We start from the raw sequence: 24,671 nt of genomic DNA on the forward strand, positions 1-24,671 counted from the left end.
ATCTATCTATCTAACTATCTATCTATCTATCTCCTATCTATCTATCTATCTATCTATCTCCTATCTATCTATCTCCTATCTATCTATCATCTGTCTCCGCCTCTTCTCCTTATTCCATTCTTTTTTGTATACTTTGCCCGTTTCAGACTCTTTAAAATCAGATCCCTTGTATCATGTATCTTCCTGTAACTTCTGTACCCAAAATTACCCTCTGGGAATGCCCCGCGCCCCTTCCCCCTGCCTGTCACACTGTTGGGTTATTTCGGATGCTGCAGTAAGGAGACAGAAATACCCAGAAAAGTTGAGTTGCTCTATAATTGGAGTTGTCCCTCCCTGGTGTCGGCCCCTCCTGTGGACCCTGCAGAGCCTCCCTCCTCTGCCCCCTCCCCACATTCAGGCTGCAGCTCGTTCCCCCCTGCACCAGCTTTGGGATCATTGTCCTGGCAGCAGCCACCAACCAACTCTGGAATTCCATTTATGTTTTGTGGCTCCTCTGCCCACCTCGTCTTCTCGCCTCTGCTCGGATTTTGGGATGTAGTTTGATCAACTTTTTACAACTTTGTTTCTACACCTGAACTTTTCTGGGTGTCATCACTGCCAGGGGCATCCTATCCCAGTGACAGCCTCCCTCTGCTGCTCCTCGGATGCCTGGGGTCAGTCATAGGTATGTAATATGATTTATAGCACCCACATATTCTGCAGCGTTGTACATAGACTGTATCCATCCAATTCTTGTCACCAGAGGAGCTAACAATCTAATTCTGTTCACTTTACCTTTAAGGAGACTTCTTGTCGCTATCACCTGTCATTGCCTTAAAGTTTAGAACTCAGATGAAGTTGAATTGGAGATGTAGCAGAGCTGAGTCTGTCACTTGGCAGGATAAGTGGCTTCGCACAGCGCGGCAGGTAATCTCCCTGCAGTCTCTATCTCAGGTTGTGGGTCTAAAGATAAACCAAGCAACAAAGTGACAACTGAGCTCTGCTACATCATAATGTAACGATACAAGGGAAATCCTGGAGAGTAACAAATGCCTCATTATTAGATTATTATAGAAGTACAATCCAGAGTTGGGAAGTGAAGTTTCTGGCACTACAACAGTACTACTACAACTATTACTAGTATTACTGCTGCCACTACTGTTACTACTACTACTGCTATTGCTACTACAACAATTGTTACTACTACACTTTTACTACTACAATTGTTACTACTACTACATTATTATTACTACTACTACATTTGTTACTACTCTTACTACTACTGTTACAACTACTTTATGATTTGGAAAGAGCTGCGGGATTTGATGGCGCTATATAAATACAAATTATTACTATTATTACTTTAACTGTTACTACTACTACTGTAACTACTATTACTACATCTTCTGTTACTAATATTACTAATACTACTACAACAACAATTGTTACTACTATTATTACTACTACGTCTTCCGTTACTACTATTGCTACTTCAACAATTGTTACTACTATTACTACTACTACGTCTTCTGTTACTACTATTACCACAACAATTGTTACTGCTATTAATACTACTATGTCTTCCGTTACTACTATCACTACTACTACAACAATTGTTACTACTATTACTACTACTACTACGTCTTCCATTACTACTGTTACTACTACTACAACAATTGTTACTACTGTTACTACTACTACAACTGTTACTAATACTACTACAACTGTACTACTGTTGTTACTACTATTGCTACACCCAATATCAGTAGCTATAATGTAGTGATATAACGATGATACTACCCGTACTACCATGACACTGCTCCTCTTGTACGATCACCTACCAGTAGTACACTGCAGTTCGGTATATATACTTCCAAGTATAAGTTCCAAGTACAGAGAAACCCTTTAAGAAGACCACCAATAGGATGCATCCTCAAGAAGGGGGTGGTCATCCCAAAGAACATGGATAGTATGTGCCATAAGTGGACAATGAGGTGGTCTTCTCATGGAGACTAACTGTACTGTTACTATTACACTAATACATGGAATAAAAGTTACTACTACTTTATTGTCTGCTGAAGCTTATGATAATGGAGAAACTCTCTATGCAGCCAATCACAGAGAAGGTACTAATCCCTGAGTAGGACTGCCCACTAGGCATAGGAGTCCAGTGGGCGGGGTTGCACAGTGATTGACAGTTATCTTTGGAATTATGTTATTTAGAATTGTTTCCCCTAAATCCCTTCCTCATCCAATCCCTTCCCTTCCTTGGTTGAACTTGATGGACAAGTGTCTTTTTTCAACCGTAGAAACTATGAAACTAGAAACTATGAAACTATGGAATATACAAGTTATATAATATGTTTTTTGTATATGTCTCCGCCAGTCATTCTAATGCTTAGTAAGTAGTAGACATTCCACTCCTCACCCAGCTTTCCCAGGATGGGATAACTCCTCCACAGCTGGAGGACAAGCCTAGTGTGAGAGGTCCCATCCTGTAGACACTTGTAGCACATCCCAGCAGCAGGGATTCCTCTGTACGTGTCCGCTCTGTGTCAGCACCTGCTGCAGCGCCCCTTGTGTAGCTCGGGGGCGCTCTGATGGTAATGAGGTTATTTGTAGAGGGATGAGATGACTGCCGGCATTGTGTGTCTGTGCTCGTCACGTGTGAAAGTCATCGCTAATTATATATATAATTATAATTATGATATAAAAGCTGCTCCTGGCTCCGCCCTTCAGACTCTTTACTAATGATATTTGCTGTAAGAAATCCTAAAGTTCCTGACCTCAACCTCATTCACACCACAGATCTGATCCCTACATTCATTTAGGGCAAGTTCCAAAACTAATTCAGACCCTTCGACTAATTATAGGCTCTAGATTAGATCCTCAACTTATTCCGACCTCAGACCCTACATAGATTCAGATCAAAAATTCAGATTTGTTACATAAAAACTATAACATAACTGAGCGTATTACATGGGGACAGTAACCGAACCAATGTTATGAGACATATACAGCACTGGAACCAAGCTTGACTACATGGAAACAACTCCAGAACCAAGATCACTTCATAAATAAAGTAACAGAACTAAGATTACTACATAGATACAAAACCAGAACCAAGATTACTACATATTGTAGATCCAGGACCAGAACCAAGATGACTATATAGGTACAGAAGCAGAACCAAACTTACTGTGGTGATGACCCTTTACACTGGATCCATAACTTATTCAGACCTCAGACCCTACAAAGATTCAGATCAAAATTTGTTACATAGAAACTATAACATAACTGAACATATTACATGGGGACAGTGACAGAACCAATGTTACGACACATATACAGCACCGGGACAAAGCTTTTACATAGATCTGGTACCGGAACCAAGATGACTACATGAAAACAACTCCAGAACCAAGATTACTTCATAAATAAATTACCAGTACTAAGATTACTACAAAGATACAGAACTAGAACTGAGATTGCTACATATTGTAGATACAGAACCAGAACCAAGATGACTATATAGGTACAGGACCAGAAACAATCTTACTGTGGTGATGACCCTTCACACTAGATCCATAACTTATTCAAATCTCATACCAAACCCCTAAATATATTCAGACCCCACCCCGAACACCAAAACTAATTTAGACCCCAAAACAAATGACTTTTTCAGACCTGGATGAGGCAACTACATGCGCTTAATAACAAAATCTAATTTCCTTCCACATTCCCAGTTCCTAACATTCCTTGAGATTGAGTGGGAGGAGTCAATCATTTCATTCGTTGTACTATGTTAATAATATTACTATGTCTGGTAATATAAGAGCAAATTTTGCAGAAACTGAACAAGCAGGAGGTACTGGGGGATTTCACTTTCAGAATAGTTCATTGTCCCAATAGTATGCTTGCAGTGTGCATTTGTCACTCACTCTGAGTCATTGGGGGCATTTATCAATTTGGGCGCAGGGTGGTGCTGGAAACCTGCCAAATTTTTCAGTGCAATGTAACTTTGTGTCACAAGGGATTAATGATTTGGCGCACAAACAAGGTTAAGAACTGTCTCCACATTCAGGGAAAACAGAACTCCTTAGACCAGCTTTTAGGAAAAATAGAAGCAAAGGAAAAGTGTCGGATTCACAAGCGGAGCCACAATTTTGCGCCAAAAAAAGTTGTGAGTGTCAGAAAACCACCAAAATTATGGCGCCAACAATTCATAAATAAGGCGCAAGAGGCACGGCAAGGGGGGAAAAAAATTGCCAGTTTTCCAGAAGTCATAATAAATGCCCCCCATTGGCTCTAGTGATTAGCAGTAAGTTATGATCAGAGCAATCTCTGCAGACACTGAACCAGCAGGGAATATGAGAGGATAACAGCTCAGGAACCTGTAGTACTAAGTTGAATTATCCAATAAGTTGTATTTGTCACTCACTTCAGAGTCTTTGGGGCAGATTTACTTACCCGGTCCATTCGCGATCCAGCGACGCGTTCTCTGCGGAGGATTCGGGTCCGGCTGGGATTTATTAAGGCAGTTCCTCCGACGTCCACCAGGTGGCGCTGCTGCGCTGAAGTTCCCTGGAACGCACTGGAATACACTGAGCTGGGCTGAGTGAAGTTAAGTGCAAGCTCCGCGACACATTTTTTTTTTAAAATGCGGAGGTTTTTCCGAATCCGTCGGGTTTTCGTTTGGCCACGCCCCCCGATTTCCATCGCGTGCATGCCAGTGCAGATGTGCCACAATCTGATCGCGTGCGCCAAAATCCTGCGGCAATTCAGGGGAAATCGGCGCAAATCGGAAATATTCACATAACACGTTGGGAAAACGCAAATCGGGCCTTTAGTAAATGACCCCCTTTGAGTCCTCATAGTGATATACTGGGGGTCATTTATCTTTTCTGTTGCTGTTTTGCGCCTATTTCGTGTTTTTTTTAAATGTTGCGCTACAGCCGTATAAATAAAAGTGCAAAAAAAGACTCACAAAAGGCGCAAAAATAGATCAGGGAAAGGGGAAAATAAGATAAATGACCCCCAGTGAGTTAAGATCAGAGAAAACATTGTAGACCATGAACCAGCAGGAAATGATATGAAAATATGAATGAATATGGAGAAAATATGAGTTTTAACTCTAAAAGTTGCAGAAAAAGCTGCTGAAATACTTCATCAGTAGTTGTACCCTGAATACACTGAATAGGGATATTACAGCTCTGAAAGTTGAAGGTTTCTTGGGATTTCTTGGGTTTCAGTTATGACACCTGCAGAATGAGTCCAACGGATCATTAGTCGTCATTTTAAAATGTATTCAGCTTTAATGGTTAGTGGTTAGTTATCATTAGTGCAAAGTTACAGACTCTGAACCAGCAGGGAATGCTGGGGTACATAAGCCCTGAATCTATTGAATTTCATTAAGTGGTGCAAATATTCATGAGTAGTTGTTGCCACTCATCTCCCATGGTTAGTTATGATTAGCACAAATTCTGTGGACACTGGGCCAGATGTATCGCTGTTCTGCGCTTAGGTCTCATTGTTGGCACCTTAATTAGACGCAGCGTTGCGCCAGAATTATCACAAGCTACAACCATCTGTGATTAGGTGAGTTCCTGCCTCTTATTTATCACTTTACTTTAGACACAATTTAGGCGCAATGTTAGATTCGGGCTCTTACATGTGATCCTCCTACAAGCTCCTCTCTGCTTCTCTCCTGCACCCCAGCATGAGAATGACCCCCAGAGCAGCACCCAGGTGTGTGACACCCTGCACCCAGTGACCTCCTCAGCAGTGGCTTCTCCTGGAGGGGATCCCCCAGTGCTGGTCTCCTGCTGCACCCCTGTAATTCTGCACAGTATCCCCCTCAGACACCAGTGTGGTCACCCTGCTACACGGGACACTTCTCTGTCCTGTCTGCAACTCCCACTCACTTCTCTTCTATCCTGCTACACAAGGGACACTTGTCTGTCCTGTCTGCAGCTCCCACACACTTCTCTTCTATCCTGCTACACGGGGACACTTCTCTGTACTATCTGCAGCTCCCACTCACTTCTCTTCTATCCTTCTACATGGGGGCACTTCTCTGTACTATCTGCAGCTCCCACTCACTTCTCTTCTATCCTGCTTCATGGGGGACACTTCTCTGTTCTGTCTGCGGCTCCCATTCATTTCTCTTCTATCCTTCTACACGGGGGACACTTCTCTGTACTGTCTGCAGCTCCCACACACTTCTCTTCTATCCTGCTACACGGGGGACACTTCTCTGTACTGTCTGCAGCTCCCACTCACTTCTCTTCTATCCTGCTACACAGGGGACACTTCTCTGTCCTGTCTGCATTTCCCACTGACTTCTCTTCTATCCTGCTGCACGGTGACACTTCTCTGTACTGTCTGAAGCTCCCACTCACTTCTCTTCTATCCTGCTACATGGGGACACTTATCTGTACTGTCTGAAGCTCCCACACACTTCTCTTCTATCCTGCTACACAGGGGACACTTCTCTGTTCTGTCTGCAGCTCCCACACACTTCTCTTCTATCCTGCTTCATGGGGGACACTTCTCTGTACTGTCTGAAGCTCCCACTCACTTCTCTTCTATCCTGCTACACGGAGGGACATTTCTCTTTCCTGTCTGCAGCTCCCACTCACTTCTCTTCTGCTACACGGGGACACTTCTCTGTACTGTCTGCAGATCCCATTCATTTCTCTTCTATCCTACTACATGGGACACTTCTCTGTCCTGTCTGCAGCTCCTACTCCTCTGCTATCCTGCTACACAGGACACTTCTCTGTCCTGTCTGCAGCTCCTACTCACTTCTCTTCTATCCTGCTACACGAGGACACTTCTCTGTACTCTCTGCCGCTCCCACTCACTTCTCTTCTCTCCTGCTCTGAGCTGCTGCTTTTGCAGATTGTTTGTAAATAGAAGGTCATGAACTGTAAACAGAGGCTGCAGGTAGTGACTGTAGTATCTGTAGTGTTTGCTAAGCTCTGTTTCTGGGGATAAGCTGCTCTGCACAAGAGCTCATTGTTGCTTCCCAGTTTATGCCACCTTTGGGCTGGAGTGTTTTTGTGCCTAAATTGCACCTAAATTAGCAATGATGAATAATTATTAGGCTCAGTGCAACATCTGGATTTGTAGGATAAATGAGGAAAACATGGTTATTTTTGCTGCACGGCTAGTTTGGAGTTTAGTCACAAAACTGGCGGAAAAACAGTGTGACAATATGAAAAGGCGCAAAAACAACATACTAAAATGAGTGATACATCTGGCCCAATGCATCAGCAGAGGATTCAGGGGGGATTAAGCTCAGAAACCTGGAGTATTAATTTTATTAGTGTAAATGTTCAGTATAAATGTTCAATCTCAATTTCATGCTCATTGAGCCCCAATGTTTAGCTGTGAGTTATCCATAGATCATACTCTGCAGACACTGAACAAGCAGGAGGTCTTATAACCTGCAAAATTTAGTTTGTCGGTCCAAATTTAAATTTGTAGCGGAATCTAAGCCTGTTTTAGATACATTAAGCCAAAATGATTAAGGGTAAGCTATCATCAGAGTGAGCTCTGCAAGCCCTGAACCAGCAGGGGTTTCTTAGGGCTTTGACCTCTGAAACCTGTACAATTTAGCCTTTTAGTCATCATGTTCATCATTAGTCACTGTTTTAGAGTTATTGAGCCCCTGTGGCTAGTAGTAAGTTATCATCATTGCAACAGTGCAAATACTGAACCAGCAGGGGATGCTGAAGTATTGTAGCTCTGAAACATGTAGAATTTAGTTTATTGGTCCAAATGTTCCTTGACAAATATATATATATATATATATATATATATATATATATATATATATATCACTTATTTCTGAGGGGCTAGTCATGATCAGCATAAACTGCAGACACTGAACCCGCAGAGGATTGCTGCTCTTAATGAATGAACGGTTGATTTCAGTAGTTAAACCTCTAGTACTACACTTAATAGTCTCATATCAGAATCACTGAGTCCTGGTGGTTTGCTGTAAAGTATCATCAGAACAAACTCTACAGACACTGAACCAGCAGGAGGTGTCGGGGGATTTCAGTTCTGAAATGTTAATTATTATTCCATTTTTCACTTGGAGCCACGGTGGTTAGTAGGAAGGTGTCATCATGAGGAAGCGAGGCAGAGTTTAGATACAATGTAATATCTCTCCATCTCTACACATTCCATCGGGACTTGGTGACGTTCTCGTCTGCTGCTTGTTCACTGTGATAGATGAATTGGCGCTGCTTCGCTTGCACATACCGTGACGAGGCTCCTGCTGCATCTATAAACATGGAGGGTCAGGTCCAGACAATACTCACCACCCACATCATCATACCTGCACCCAACTCCTACTGCACCCAACTGCACCCAACACCTACTATACCAGGGCACTCACCTACTATACAAGGGCACTTACCTACTATACCAGGGCACTTACCTACTATACCAGGGCACTCACCTACTATAAAAGGGCACTCACCTACTATACCAGGGCACTCACCTACTATACCAGGGCACTCACCTACTATACCAGGGCACTTACCTACTATACCAGGGCACTCACCTACTATAAAAGGGCACTCACCTACTATACCAGGGCACTCACCTACTATACCAGGGCACTTACCTACTATACCAGGGCACTTACCTACTATACCAGGGCACTCACCTACTATACCAGGGCACTCACCTACTATACCAGGGCACTCACCTACTATACCAGGGAACTCACCTACTATACCAGGGCACTTACCTACTATACCAGGGCACTCACCTACTATAAAAGGGCACTCACCTACTATATCAGGGCACTCACCTACTATACCAGAGCACTCACCTACTATACCAGAGCACTCACCTACTATACCAGAGCACTTACCTACTATACCAGGGCACTCACCTACTATAAAAGGGCACTCACCTACTATACCAGGGCACTCACCTACTATACCAGGGCACTTACCTACTATACCAGAGCACTCACCTACTATACCAGAGCACTCACCTACTATAAAAGGGCACTCACCTACTATACCAGGGCACTCACCTACTATACCAGGGCACTTACCTACTATACCAGGGCACTCACCTACTATACCAGGGCACTTACCTACTATACCAGGGCACTCACCTACTATACCAGGGCACTTACCTACTATACCAGGGCACTCACCTACTATACTAGGGCACTCACCTACTATACCAGGGCACTTACCTACTATACCAGGGCACTTACCTACTATACCAGGGCACTTACCTACTATACCAGCGCACTCACCTACTATAAAAGGGCACTCACCTACTATACCAGGGCACTCACCTACTATACCAGAGCACTCACCTACTATACCAGAGCACTCACCTACTATACCAGGGCACTCACCTACTATAAAAGGGCACTCACCTACTATACCAGGGCACTCACCTACTATACCAGGGCACTTACCTACTATACCAGGACACTCACCTACTATACCAGGGCACTCACCTACTATACCAGGGCACTTACCTACTATACCAGGGCACTCACCTACTATAAAAGGGCACTCACCTACTATAAAAGGGCACTCACCTACTATACCAGGGCACTCACCTACTATACCAGGGCACTTACCTACTATACCAGGGCACTCACCTACTATACCAGGGCACTCACCTAAGTATAGCGAGAGACTTCGTATTTGGGTCTGGGGTCCAATCATCAGGGATCAAAATGTTAAAGTTTGACAACTTTGTAGAATTAGACCAGACCCCAGACCCATCTACTATATCCAGACCCCAGACCTATCTACTGTATCCAAACCCCAGACCCATCTACTATATCCAGACCCCAGACCTATCTACTGTATCCAAACCCCAGACCTATCTACTATATCCAGACCCCAGACCTATCTACTATATCCAGACCCCAGACCTATCTACTGTATCCAGACCCCAGACCTATCTACTATATCCAGACCCCAGACCTATCTACTGTATCCAGACCCCAGACCTATCTACTATATCCAGACCCCAGACCTATCTACTATATCCAGACCCCAGACCCATCTACTATATCCAGAGCCCAGACCCATCTACTATATCCAGACCCCAGACCTATCTACTATATCCAGACCCCAGGCCATTACCCTAAATCTCATCCTACCTCAGACTACACTTGAAAACTCATTTGTATCTGTCATTATACACTTAGGATCTCAGACAAATCTAAATACTAAACCCCACAAGTCATCCTGTCCCCCCATCTGCCCAGTATCTCCATTACCAGGGACATTACTCCTAGATCCGGGCACCAGGACTGTGATATCTTCATATATATGTTATCCATGGCCCCATTCAGTCTAAAATTAACGTTTAAAATTATGCTAAAGAGAAGTGTTACCAGAGACCCTCCATTCTATAGCTTCATAGGCTGTTACACTGTCTCCCCGCTGTCTGCTCCTGCAACATTTCCCCCTCACTTTGCCTCATGTAATATAACACATTGGAATGGGGAAGTGCTCCTTCACAGTGTAACAATCTGTGAAGCTACAGAATGGAGGGGCTCTGGTACCCCTCCTCCCGCAGAGCAATTTAGACTCATTAGCATAACTATATAACGTGATTTTAGAAGGAACATGGATAACAAATATAAGACGATCACCACAAAGTTTGCTCCTAGATTTCCTTTAAGACCCAAGTCCCTACAACAAACTTTATCTCAGAACATATGAGACATTGATGTAAATAATAAGTGTGATTCATGGATGAGATGGGAGGAAACTGCGACTATTAAGACTACAAAAGTCATTTTTAACTCATTCAGAACCCGATCAGAACCTTTAGGTGAAACAATAAACTCAAGGCAAGACAATCACCTGTCATTCATCTATCATCTCACACCTGTATATCAATGTATCTGTTCCATCTATGTCTCATCAGGGGAATGAGGGTGACACAAGAGCTTACATAGCCAGGGCTATGGAGAATCTCTTCTTTCAAATGAATCTTGAATTGTGTTTCTAGGTGCCAGGGATCCAGAGATATTTAGGTTTAAAGTGAGAATATCAGGTGCCATTTTTATATAGAAAAATCACTCCCAATGGCAATATAACGGTTAATATCTCCATTTTTCTGAAACTTAGAAACACAAATTTAGATTAATATAAAAGAAGAGATTCTCTTCTTTCATAGAAAAAAAGAACGGAGGTTCTAAGTGTCACAGAGCCAGAGATACAGCCCCCTGAAATGTAGCCCCCTCCAGATTCTCAGCCCTCAGGCTACAGGGAGAATTTGCTGCACACAGGAGCTGCTGCACCTCCCAGATAATGGAAATATTTACTTTATATGTTACTACATTCTGAGAAGGGATAATATCAACTAATATTCATGTTTTTAACCCTTATCTATGCAGAACTATCTAAGAACACACTTTCTCTCTTATTGCCTTTTATTTTTTTGCGAAAATTGACTGATACGATGAACATTCCATCCTCTTCTCCTAATGTTGCTATTGTATATTAACACAGTGACCCGGAACATGTCCATAAAGTTCTATGTAACACCAAAAGCACCCACATGTTCTGGAATAAAGTTTTTATTTCCCCCCATCCTCCATTATTTACTCCTATGTTATGAGGTTCTCACTCTCATTCTTATGAAGCGCGGAGGGTTCTGTTATTGTGCGGCTGATACATTGGCGACATCTAAACGTGACTTTATTATCTCATTAGCTTGGGTTATGGATATATAGTTATTATTTGGGTGACCATTGTGTAAGGAGGATACAGTGATAGATCTGTGTGACGCTCAGTGCAATTATCTGCACAAATAGTTTGGTGTCCCCTGTGGATGTAACGTTCCCTTTGCTGCATATTTTGGTGACTATCCACATGTGGGGTCTGTGTGATCCCCTCACATCTTACTGTTTTAGGAAAGTATGTTTTCTTTATATAAGTATCTGGATTTGTACGTATTTTAGTGGATTTTTAGTAATTTTAATGTTAATTGCTAAATGCATCGCCTGATTGTCTACTTTCGAAATTCTATAGGTTTTATATGTTTACGTTTTATTCCGTTTTTTTGCTATATTTTGCAGGTTGTGACGGTCTTAAAATGTCTAGCTGAAAAGCAGATATCTGGTTATTACAGTTTTAGTGATATTATGTGGATTTATTTATGTAAACATATCAATATGGGACATTTGTGAACTCTACACGTGTCCATCTATTACATTTAGGAGATGTGAAGGGAAATATTTTCTGTTTGGATTACATTTTTTGCCATCAGTCAAATTTTAAGTATTTTTTATAAAATGTTTCAGTTTGAATCAAAATTGCATGAAGGCGCCTATGTCTATAAACTGTTTAATGCAATTTTGAAAATGGGGCACGTGTCGGCTTTATATTTAAAGCCGTGCACACATATTACGGAGCACTGCACAAAGTTTGCCAGATCAGTCCATGTCCCCATGGGGCTCACAATCTATTCAACCTATCAGTAATTTTTTGCAGTGTGGGAGGAAACCGAAGGACCCGGATGTAACCCACACAAACACAGAGAGAACATACAAACTCTTTGCAGATTTTGACCAGCGCTGCAAGGCTGTAGTGCTAACCACTGAGCCACCGTGATGCCCATCAATCTCCCTATCATCTATTTCTCTCCTTTAAAATTCTCCCATATTACAGTTTGTTTTACCATACTAGGGGGGGGGGGGTCTCTTACTGACTGTGACTGGACATAAAATAATTTTATTTTGGGGCCCTCTTTAATTTTGCCCAGGGCCCCACTTTGTCTAGAATCGGCCCTGCTTACAGTCTATGAGGATGAGGGGGTGACACAAGAGGTTACAGCCTATGAGGATGAGGGGGTGACACAAGAGCTTACAGTCTATGAGGATGAGGGGGAGACACAAGAGCTTACAGTCTATGAGGATGAGGGGAGGACACAAGAGATTACAGTCTATGAGGATGAGGGGAGGACACAAGAGATTACAGCCTATGAGGATGAGGGGGTGACACAAGAGCTTACAGTCTATGAGGATGAGGGGGTGACACAAGAGCTTACAGTCTATGAGGATGAGGGGGAGACACAAGAGCTTACAGTCTATGAGGATGAGGGGGTGACACAAGAGCTTACAGTCTATGAGGATGAGGGTGTGACACAAGAGCTTACAGTCTATGAGGATGAGGGTGTGACACAAGAGCTTACAGTCTATGAGGATGAGGGGCTGACACAAGAGCTTACAGTCTATGAGGATGAGGGGGTGACACAAGAGCTTACAGTCTATGAGGATGAGGGTGTGACACAAGAGCTTACAGTCTATGAGGATGAGGGGGTGACACAAGAGCTTACAGTCTATGAGGATGAGGGGCTGACACAAGAGCTTATAGTCTATGAGGATGAGGGGTTGACACAAGAGCTTACAGTCTATGAGGATGAGGGAGTGACACAAGAGCTTACAGTCTATGAGGATGAGGGGGTGACACAAGAGCTTACAGTCTATGAGGATGAGGGGGTGACACAAGAGCTTACAGTCTATGAGGATGAGGGTGTGACACAAGAGCTTACAGTCTATGAGGATGAGGGGGTGACACAAGAGCTTACAGTCTATGAGGATGAGGGGGACACAAGAGTTTACAGTCTATGAGGATGAGGGGGGTGACACAAGAGCTTACAGTCTATGAGGATGAGGGGGTGACACAAGTGCTTACAGTCTATGAGGATGAGGGGATGACACTAGAGCTTACAGTCTATTAGGATGAGGGTGTGACACAAGAGCTTACAGTCTATGAGGATGAGGGGCGGACACAAGAGCTTACAGTCTATGAGGATGAGGGGGTGACACAAGAGCTTACAGTCTATGAGGATGAGGGGGTGACACAAGAGCTTACAGTCTATGAGGATGAGGGGGACACAAGAGTTTACAGTCTATGAGGATGAGGGGTGACACAAGAGCTTACAGTCTATGAGGATGAGGGGGACACAAGAGTTTACAGTCTATGAGGATGAGGGGTGACACAAGAGCTTACAGTCTATGAGGATTAGGGAGTGACACAACAGCTTACAGTCTATGAGGATGAGGGGGTGACACAAGAGCTTACAGTCTATGAGGATGAGGGGGGGCACAAGACCTTACAGTCTATGAGGATGAGGGGGTGACACAAGAGCTTACAGTCTATGAGGATGAGGGAGTGACACAAGAGCTTACAGTCTATGAGGATGAGGGGGGGCACAAGACCTTACAGTCTATGAGGATGAGGGGGTGACACAAGAGCTTACAGTCTATGAGGATGAGGGGGTGACACGAGCTTACAGTCTATGAGGATGAGGGGGACACAAGAGCTTACAGTCTATGAGGATGAGGGGTGACACAAGAGCTTACAGACTATGAGGATGAGGGGGACACAAGAGCTTACAGTCTATTAGGATGAGGGGGGGCACAAGAGCTTACAGTCTATGAGGATGAGGGGAGGACACAAGAGCTTACAGTCTATGAGGATGAGAGGGTGAAACAAGAGCTTACAGTCTATATGGATGAGGAGGTGACACAAGAGCTTACAGTCTATGAGGATGAGGCTAGGACACAAGAGCTTACAGTCTATGAGGAGGGGGTGACACAAGAGCTTACAGTCTATGAGGATGATGGGGTGACACAAGAGATTACAGTCTATGAGGATGAGGGGGTGACACAAGAGCTTACAGTCTATGAGGATGAGGGGGATACACAAGAGCTTACAATCTATGAGGATGAGGGGTGACACAAGAGCTTACAGTTTATGAGGATTAGGGGGTGACACGAGAGGTAAAAGAGATTGTACAATGGTCCAGCTATTCTTCTATAGTTGTGTAATACTCGTCTGTAGGTAGTTACTATCAGGTCGGGTTATTTGGGGGTCTTGGATATCTCCTTTTCTGGGCTCCGGAGGGGCACACAATCTATAGTTGCGTGTGATTGGTCGGCGCTCTTGTATCCACTGTGATTTGTTACAATGTCGCAGTGCAGGATCCATTGTGTCTTTTGCCTATAAACCCATTAATTCTCCTCCTAAACCCCAGTAATTGGTGGAAACCATTCAGAATGTGAAGTTGTACAAAGCGACTTTGATGTGGGGCTTAGGGGTGGATTATTACAAGGGGGGGAATAGTCCAATGCTCCCCACCCCATCCGGCCGCACATTCCAGCTCCAGAGATTATCGGATTATTCCAGGATCAGGTCTCTTTAAGAAACGTCAGGATCACACTGAATTCTTATATAAATCAGGAGCAATTTCCAGTGTTTTTCTTAAGAACAGCGCCCCCAGATCTATAGGCAATGTCTGGTATTGCAGCTCAGGGCCCTGCATTTAATCAAATGTCTTAGAAAAACTTTGTGAAATCTCATCCTCCTTCCCGGGGCTGTCACCTGCTTTATTCTCTTATGATGTGCAAAAGTATTTTACTTGAGCTCCTAGTCCTGCTGAGTGTCTATTAGTTTGCTCATCATTTTTGGATTACCAGGTTTTACCTCATTTATCTCCTTCCACCTCAGGTCCCTCTTTTATGCGGGATCTCAGCCCTTTACCTATATAAAATCTCTCCCAAAGTAAAAAAAAATGACTCTTCTTTTAAATGAGATGAGTCATGTTTAGTGTTTGCAGGTTGCAGGGGTAGTGTCACTTTAGAAGCCTCTATCTCCTGTTCTGTAGCACCTAGGAACATGCTGCTTGTTTCATATTAAAGATAAGAATCTCTTTTTTTCAGGAAGTTAAAATATAAGTTGGAACTGGATCTTTAGCTGCAACTTTCATTTCAGATGCATCTTTAGATACCCGTATCTCTAATTCTGTAGCTCATAAAGCCGTAGCTGGATCTGTAAGATGAGATTCTTATCTTTAATAAAACACCATGTAAAATGGGAGAATGAGACGAGTCAAATTTTCCTGACTGTCATATTTGCCTGAAATTGAAGAGATTTTATTTTATATAATAACGGGTGATATGTCACATAGGAAGGAATTCTAGAAGTGACATTTCATACTGTGCCTGAGGCTACAAGTAGTTTGGTAAAACCTGGTGTCAGGTTCCATTTAAGGGAATTATTCTACATGTTCACTATTTTTAGTATTCTTAGCTCCAGATGTTACAGAGTCATAAATGCACAGCTCTTATAGTGATGAACCATCTCTTGAGGACGGATATTGTACGGATTCCCAGTATTTATGGGATTATGGTCGGTAGCTCTTAGAACCACAAGTCTGATGTGATCTAAAAGATGAGATTCCTATCTTTAGGACAGCAGCAGTTTCTAGGTGCTATGGAACACAAGATAGGGGTTTTTGAAGTGACACTCCTCCTGCAACCGCTAAACTTGACTCGTCGCATGTGAAAATGAGGTGAGACGAGTCATATTTTCCTGACTTTGATTTCCCTGTTTTTTCATAGGTAAATGGGTGATATTTCACATAGAAGAAGGAATTCTTATCATCCCCCTACCTGAAGTGGGTGTTAGTTTAGTGGGGTAAAACCTGATGACAGGTTCTCTTTAAGTTTACTCTTAAAGGGATTTCAGCTTATAAAGTTCATTATATTATTCCTAATTCTACGCACTCCCTTAACATTTGTGAGCAGACAACCCATGCAAAGAGCAGGGGAGGTCGTTGAGTGTCTTGACTGACCCCCTAAATGGCCAAGCAAATTGATGGCCGCTGCCTGGTGGGGTTGACTATTGCATAAGTTTACACGCCCAGGATAATTAATGTCCATGATTAGCGATTACTTCAAAAACAACTTTATTAGTCGTTCATTACCCGGTGAACGATGGAGCGGCACGAGAACTCCGCCAAATGGAGACGGATTGATACATGTGTTGCGAATGAAGGGGATTGAGCGGATTCTAACATCTCCATCCGCGGCTCCGCCAGATGACGGACGATGATTTTCCTTCTGTCGTGAGAATTTCTGCAGAGCAAATAATGAATGATGGGATTTTTTAATTAAAAGTGTTTAAGAAGAAGGATGGCGCCCCCCCACCCCCCGTCTGTTAATCTTCATTACCGCTAGAACAATGGCGCGATCAATTAGCAGGACCGCGCATCCGCCATCATTCTTCTCGCTGCCATATGAATAGATCCGGGGGTCATAATTGATGAGAAATGAGCGGAATATGGAAAACGGAGGATGGATAACATTGGGTTAAAGACCCTGAGCTGAAAGTTAACCCTTAGAGGCGTCTCTAACATCAAATATCTGTCCGCACCCTGGAAATGGGATGATGCCCTACCCAGGACCTCCACCAGGGATGATGATACTGGAGGCCATAAATATGAAATTATCTTAGTGGAAGACAGTGTAACAGCTTGTGAAGCTGCAGCAGCATGGAGGGGATCTGGAAACACCTCCAGGAGCACTTCTGGCTCATCAGCATAACTTTAAAAGTTGATTTTAGTTGGAAGGAGGCTGTGGATAACAAATATAACACAGTCACAGTGCCTGGATCTATGGGTAAGTTTCTTGTAAAGTCCCCCTCTAAGGGGGTATATTATTTGTATTTTTTTAATGATCTGTCTATATATTCTATATTTTCCTCCATTTTATGCTCTTACTTTTAATACATTCCTTTTACTTCTCATTTTATCTTTTTGATTTTGTCTGCTTTTGAATCCAATAATTTTTTACACCCTTCTTCTTTTGTTTTCATTTTCTTTTTTTCTTGCATGAAATAATATTTATTTTGTTCATATATATATATATTTATACTTTATTTATGTCTTTTTTTTTGTCTATTTCTAAAATTCAATTGGTAGCCATTTTTGTATGTACAGCCGGTCCCCGACTTAAGTCATAAGGACACCCGACTTACAGACACCTGAATTACAAACACCCGACTTACAGACACCCGACTCTTACAGACACCTGATTTACAGACACCCGACTTACAAACACCTGACTTGCAGACAATCCTCTCTGCCCACTGTGACCTCTGGTGACCTCTCTGGATGCTTTACATTAGTCCCCAGCGGCAATGATCAGCTGTAAGGTGTCTGTAATAAGGTTTATTGATAATCCTTTTTCCCAAAATTTTGAAACTCCAATTGTGATTTTGACAAAAAAATATTTTTCCTGGAGCTACAATTATATAAAATATTCCAGTTCTTTATTTTTAAAAATGATAAAATTTAACTTTCAGAACAAACCAAAAGAACCGATCCTGTACATAACCCGGGGGCTGCCTGTAAATATTTTATATCTTTTTCTATTTTATGCTTTAATTTTTTTTCAAATTGTAACTACCGGTATATTTTTTTGTTCTTTTTTTTTTTACTTTCACTTATCGCTTATTTTCTGTTTTTATGTATTTATTTTTTTTTTAAATTGTAACTACCGGTATATTTTTTTGTACTTTTTCACTTATTTTCTGTTTTTATGTATTTTTATTTCACTTATTTTCTGTTTCGTGTATTTTTATTTCACTTATTTTCTGTTTTTATGTATTTTTATTTCACTTATTTTCTGTTTCGTGTATTTTTATTTCACTTATTTTCTGTTTTATGTATTTTTATTTCGCTTATTTTCTGTTTTTATGTATTTTTATTTCACTTATTTTCTGTTTTCTGTATTTTTATTTCACTTATTTTCTGTTTTTATGTATTTTTATTTCACTTATTTTCTGTTTTCATGTATTTTCCTTTAGTTGACATTCCTCAGCTCTCTCCCCACTAGTTCAGAAGGTCGATATGATTGTAGTGTTTTATGATTGTAGTGACTGGGCTGTCGGTGGGATCACCCGATCCTATTGATGGGGGTAGGATTATGGGTGCCCTGGAGGAAGGATGATGCGGGTTGGAATGAGATAAACATTAGTAGTGTTCCCGCATCCCCCGTCCCTCCACCACCACAATGACATAATAATATTCTGAAAGGATCCATAGAATCTGAGTACGTCATAACGTCAGCACCACGGGGCAGCGCATACCTATAGTCTGTACATGAAGATGTATGCTAAGTATGGGGAGCGTGTGCCGGCACGTCCTGATAACCATCATCACCCTCCCTGACGGCTCATACACTTCTTGTTTTACAACTTTTTGAGAAATTAGTCTTTGCTATTGTCACGGAAATCCAGCTCTTAGAAGAATCTGTCGTCGCTGGTTTTTAATTAAAACTTAGGACCAATTTGTACAAGACCCAATCCCCGGACCCTCCATGATGCCTTAAAGTCATTGCTGGAACAATCCTTTTAATATCGTTTTTTTGGGGACGACTTATTAGATGCAGGACTAAATCTTTACCTGAGGAGACAGGTCCCTCAACAGGAGTTTCTATAGAAAGTGATAGAATCGATTTCAAAAAAATTTCAAAAATTTCATGAAAAATTGTCTACAGGGTTCCCCCACCTCCCCTTTACTCCCACCTTACCCCCCCTTACCTTTACTATTGGCTGGACATGTCCAGAAGTCACCAGGCGAGTAGATGAAATGTATTTGCAACATTGTCACAAAGTGATCTCCTCTATGAGTTTCTGTGTGGCCACTAGTGGTTGTTTTATGAATTGCAGCCTGTCAAGGTTTTGTTAACATGTGGTGATACTGTATTCAATTTGATTCTTGATAAATTTGAGTTTGCAATCAAATTTGGGCTAATTTAAGTGTTTACATCTCTGCGCCTTATCCCCGGGGACATCTTTACATTCTGGTATCCATAAGTTCTTCCTTGGTTGTAACTTTTATGGAAATGGGGCCTTTAAAGACATTAAAGGGAACCTGTCACTAGGGACCTCATTTTCACTAAAGACAGGTTGCAGAAGCCCATTACACCTGCAGTGCACATGTGCTTTTGCATTACAATATAATTGTGTGTTTTAACTTACCTTACAACCTGACAGAATCCTCTGTGTAGTCCCAAGGGTTGGGCTTTGGTTTGGCTGTATTTCAAAGAACAAGATCTGTGCTACAGACTGCTAAGCCCTCAGCCCCCACTTTGTGCTGCTCACTCCTCAGCTCTTAGCCCCAACTTTGGGCTGCACACTCCTCAGCTCTCAGCCCCCACCTTTTTGCGGCACACTCCTCAGCTCTCAGCCCCCACCTTGGTGCTCCTGTAAAACTCCTCCCTCCCCTACTGATGTCAGCTCACCAGGCTGTGAGCTTTGTTCCTGTGAGTGAAGAAGCAGGAGGGAGGAGCTGTACAGAAGCACAAAGGTGGGGGTCCAGAGCTGAGGAGTGCTCAGCAAAGACAAGATGTGTCTTGTTTTTTTTAAATGCATCTAAACCAAAGCCCAACCCTCTGGGACTACACAGAGGATTCTGTCAGGGTGCAAGGTAATGTCGGGGGGCATGGCTGTCGGAAAACCGGACGGAATCGGAAAAACCGTGGAACCGCAAGAATAGCACTCACATAAACCAGGACGGAGAAGGTGAACTCCGGCGGACTTCAGCGCAGCAGCGACACCTAGTGGACATCCGGCGCACGATCTTAGTGAATCCGGGCAAGCTCTGAACCAACGTTGCAGAACGCACCGCGGGATCGCGAATGGACCGGGTAAGTAAATGTGCCCCATTGTGCTGCACAGATGATGGCAGTATAATAAAAATATATAAAAAAAATAATTATTGAGGCTTCATGTGAGAAATCAAACACATCCAAGTAATAGTTCAGTGACAGCTTTGACCTTTGTAGCCCAGGAGGTGTAATAGTCTCTATAGTATAAACGTGTAGATCTATAGGACAGAACGCGCTACTTGTCTTTAAGTAGAATCCCGTCATCAGTTACAATGTATAATTATGTCATATAGAAAGTCACATAGTGATACTCCCGCTCTTCTTCCCTCAGGGCAGAGATTGTGTTTCCCACATTATAATCCATGTAATATCAGACACGGCCGAGTGTCAGGATAATAACATGGATGTATGAAGTGTAAGAAGACTAAGGAGAAACTGGAGGAATAGGATATGATGTGCGCCACAACTTTCCCAAATTTACCAGGATAGTCCTTAAAGGGGTTGTCCATTTTCAGCAAATAAATGATATTGTTTCTTTATTATAAAAGATCTACAATTTTCCAATATACTATATGTAAAGCTTCTTTGTTTACTTCCAATGGATAGAAATGTGTCCCTGTTCTTGTGACGGCCATGCAGGTTATTATAACATGTCACTGATTACTCTCAGTATAATGATGGGTCATGCACCTGCACCTCCATCATATGACCAGGGACAGATTTCAATCCACTGGAGGTAGACAGAGGGTGGACCGATTCACTGAATCAGAGAAAAGAGGGAGAGAACCAAAGTGCGCGACTCAGGTGTAGTATTAGAATAACAGTGGTATAAAAGACTGTTATGTGGTGCTCACCTTGCGGCTATCTTGTAGCCTAGCATGTAGTATATTGATGTGATGCGCTGCCTGTGGGTCCACGAGGATTAGGCGTCCGATGTTCTATCCCGCGGCTGAAACAGGTGAGTGGCAAGGCTGAAGAATCCACATCAACGGCGCGTCATCACTTGGAAGGCTCTTTTTTGTTATTATTGGTAAAAGGAACTACGCGTTTCGGCGCTGTACTAGCGCCTTCGTCAGGTTCAAAACCTGACGAAGGCGCTAGTACAGCGCCGAAACGCATAGTTCCTTTTACCAATAATAACAAAAAAGAGCCTTCCAAGTGATGACGCGCCGTTGATGTGGATTCTTCAGCCTTGCCACTCACCAATCCACTGGAGGTAAACATAGAAGCTTTCTATAGCAGGACAGCAAGCAGAGATCCAGAAAACCATGAGGAACACATACAAAAAGTATATTGGAAAATTGTAGAACTTTCCCTCATACAATATCAATTATTTGCTGAAAATGGACCACAATTTATGGTCCAGCTTATGCAAACTCTGCTGGGACTGTCTCTGAACATTAAAGGGTTCAGGGATAATGTTCAGGGATAGTCCCAGCAGAGTTTGCATAAGCTGGACCATATATTGTGGTCTTTAGGGGTGGACTAGGTGGACTAGGTCTGTGCACAGGTCCCTGGACGTTCCAGGTTGTGGCTATTCTGCTATATGAATATTATGCTAGTATGACGTTATTAACAATTGTTCACACCTTATATGAATATTTTTGCCTCTTCTTTAAAGGTAGGGCCAAATGCTCTTCCTTCTATCTATGTTGGGAGACATGCTCTTCTTAGCACTCTCACACTGCTTATCTTCCTATCTATGTCAGGAACAGTCTCCTCTAAGCACTCTCACACTGCTCCTCCTATCTGTATTGGGGGACAGTCACCTCTAAGCACTCTCACACTACTCCTCCTCCTATCTGTGTTGAGGGACACTCACCTCTCAACACTCTCACACTGCTCCTGTGTTGGGGGACAGTCTCCACTCAGCACTCTCACACTGCTGCTCCTCCTTTCTGTGTTGAGGGATAGGTCACCTCTCAGCGCTCTCACACTGTTCCTCTTCCTATCTATGTCGGGGACAGTCTCCTCTCAGCACTCTCACACTGTTCCTCCTCCTTTTTGTGTTGGGGGACCTTCACTTCTCATCACTCTCACACTGCTCCTCCTTTCTGTGTTGGGGGACAGTCACCCATTAGCACTCTTACATTGTTCCTCCTCCTATCTGCGTTGAGAGACAGTCACTTCTCAGCACTCTCACACTGCTCCTCCTGCTATCTGTGTCAAGGGACAGTCACCTCTCAGTGCTCTCATACTGCTCCTCCTCCTATCTGTGTTGAGGGACAGTCACCTCTCAGCACTCTAACACTACTCCTCTTGTGATCTGTGTCGAGGGACAGTCTCCCCTCAGTGCTCTCACACTACTGCTCCTCCTTTCTGTATTGTGGGACAGTCTCCACTCAGCATTTTCGCATTGCTCCTCCTCTTATCTGTGTCAATGGACAGTCACTTCTCAGCGCTCTCACACAGCCCCTTCTCCTATCTATGCCGGGGACAGTGTCATTTCAGCACTCTCCCACTGCTCCTCCTCCTTTCTGTGTTTCGGGGCCAGTTACTTCTCAGCGCTCTCTCGCTGCTCGTCTTCCTATGTTGGGGACAGTCTCCTCTCAGCACTCTCCCACTGCTTCTCCTCCTTACTGTATTGCGGGGACAGTCACTTCTCAGCGCTCTCACACTGCTCTTTTTCCAATTTATGTTGGGGACAGTCTCCTCTCAGCACTCTCCCACTGCTCCTGAGATACCGGTAACTATTACAGTTACCATACATTTACAATAAGTCTCAGGATCCTGGGGATCAGAGGCAGCAACATACTGTGCCATCCTATCAATAGAATGAGGATTCTCTTTGCCTAAAAGCCTCAATGGCAATCTTCTTCATCAGAGCCACAAAGATATCTCTGTGTAGAGAGGTGAGGAGATTAACAGTCCTGGGAGGCATGCACCACTGTTGAGACTGAGACTTACTACTTAGACTCTTCCTTTAAGCTGTTTTTGAAAAATAATGGGGCACATTTACTTACCCGGTCCAGACGCGATCCAGCGGCGGGTTCTCCGACGCTGATTCGGGTGCTGCCGGGATTCACTAAGGTCCGTGCGCCGATATTCACCAGGTGTCGCTGCTGCGCCGAGGTCCGCCGAAGTTCACCTGCTTTTTTCTGGTGTATGTGAGTGCTTGATCTTGCGACACAAATGGCTTTTTAAATTCTGCGTTTTTTCCGAATCCTTGCACCACAATCCCGTGAAATACAGTGCAAAGTGGAAATATTCGGGAAAAACCCGACGGATTCGCGGCTGCGGACCCTTAGTAAATGTGCCCCAATGTATCTTGAGGCATTTTGTTACCCCAAATTTAACCAATTTTACTGGTTTCTGCAGGAGATCCTTGTAGGGTTTTGCACATTGATTAACCTCTTCAATGGGCCAAATGAACATGAAGCCACCTGCCCACCACGGTTTCTGCAACAGGTTCCTCCATATTGATTTACATCCTCAATGGCCCAAATCAATGTGAGGTCCTTCATCCGCCCAATCGGCCCATCCGCCAATCGGCCATGGTTTCTACAATGGTTCCACTATTAACGTGACCTGATATGGGTGAACCCCCCACCACCTAAAATATTGTGAAATAACTCAAAATACGTGGGAACAATTTTCAATTCAATGATACAATAATCTATATGATTGGAGACCCTCCCCTTTGACCCTATGAAATCTATTTAATATTAGTAGAATTTACTGACACAGAACAAAAGTTGCTTTTCTTTGCTCTGTAACGAGTCTTTGGAAGGTTCTCTCCTCCGACTCGGAGCGCTCTTAATAACAATCTATAGATGAGCCCTGCTGAGCTTTAGTGCGGCGTATTCTGTATTGATCCGGAGAGTCTATTGCTCCGTACTTCCATTCACGTCCTTGTTACGGAGCGATGGGGCGGGAGCGGCTTTTATGTTCTCTTTGGTATTGTGCTTTTTGGTGAATGTTGTGATTGTTGTCAGGTCGGAGGAGGCACTTTACAGAGCAGCAGGTGCAGGGGGCACATAGATTGCGTTCTTACTCCGGCTTCTTTCCTTACACTTGTCAAGTGTTCTTATGTATGTGATCGGATCGTTATTAACCCCTCGGAGGTCACATTTAAGCAAGAAAATCATCTTTGGAGATAGGAAATTGCCCTTAACCTCTATTTAACTCTATGGAAATTGTTGGATTCTTGTTCAATTTTCATCTGTATTTTTGAGTAATATTTCGGTGGTGGTAGACGAGAACACGTTACTCGTTTTTT

At 43.1% G+C, this 24,671-nt stretch overlaps 1 protein-coding gene across 1 annotated transcript in view; it reads left to right on the top strand.

The window, feature by feature from the left end:
- Positions 1 to 412: 412 nt before the first annotated feature.
- COL22A1 (collagen type XXII alpha 1 chain) overlaps positions 413 to 24,671 on the top strand; it is a 315,022-nt gene continuing 290,763 nt past the window's right edge. Inside the window, exon 1 of the mRNA XM_072151139.1 lies at positions 413 to 664. The gene's annotated coding sequence lies outside the window, so the exon portion shown is untranslated. The remainder of the gene's footprint in view (positions 665 to 24,671) is intronic.

The sequence above is a fragment of the Engystomops pustulosus genome, chromosome 5 (assembly GCF_040894005.1).
Source record: "Engystomops pustulosus chromosome 5, aEngPut4.maternal, whole genome shotgun sequence".
Classification (NCBI taxonomy): domain Eukaryota; kingdom Metazoa; phylum Chordata; class Amphibia; order Anura; family Leptodactylidae; genus Engystomops; species Engystomops pustulosus.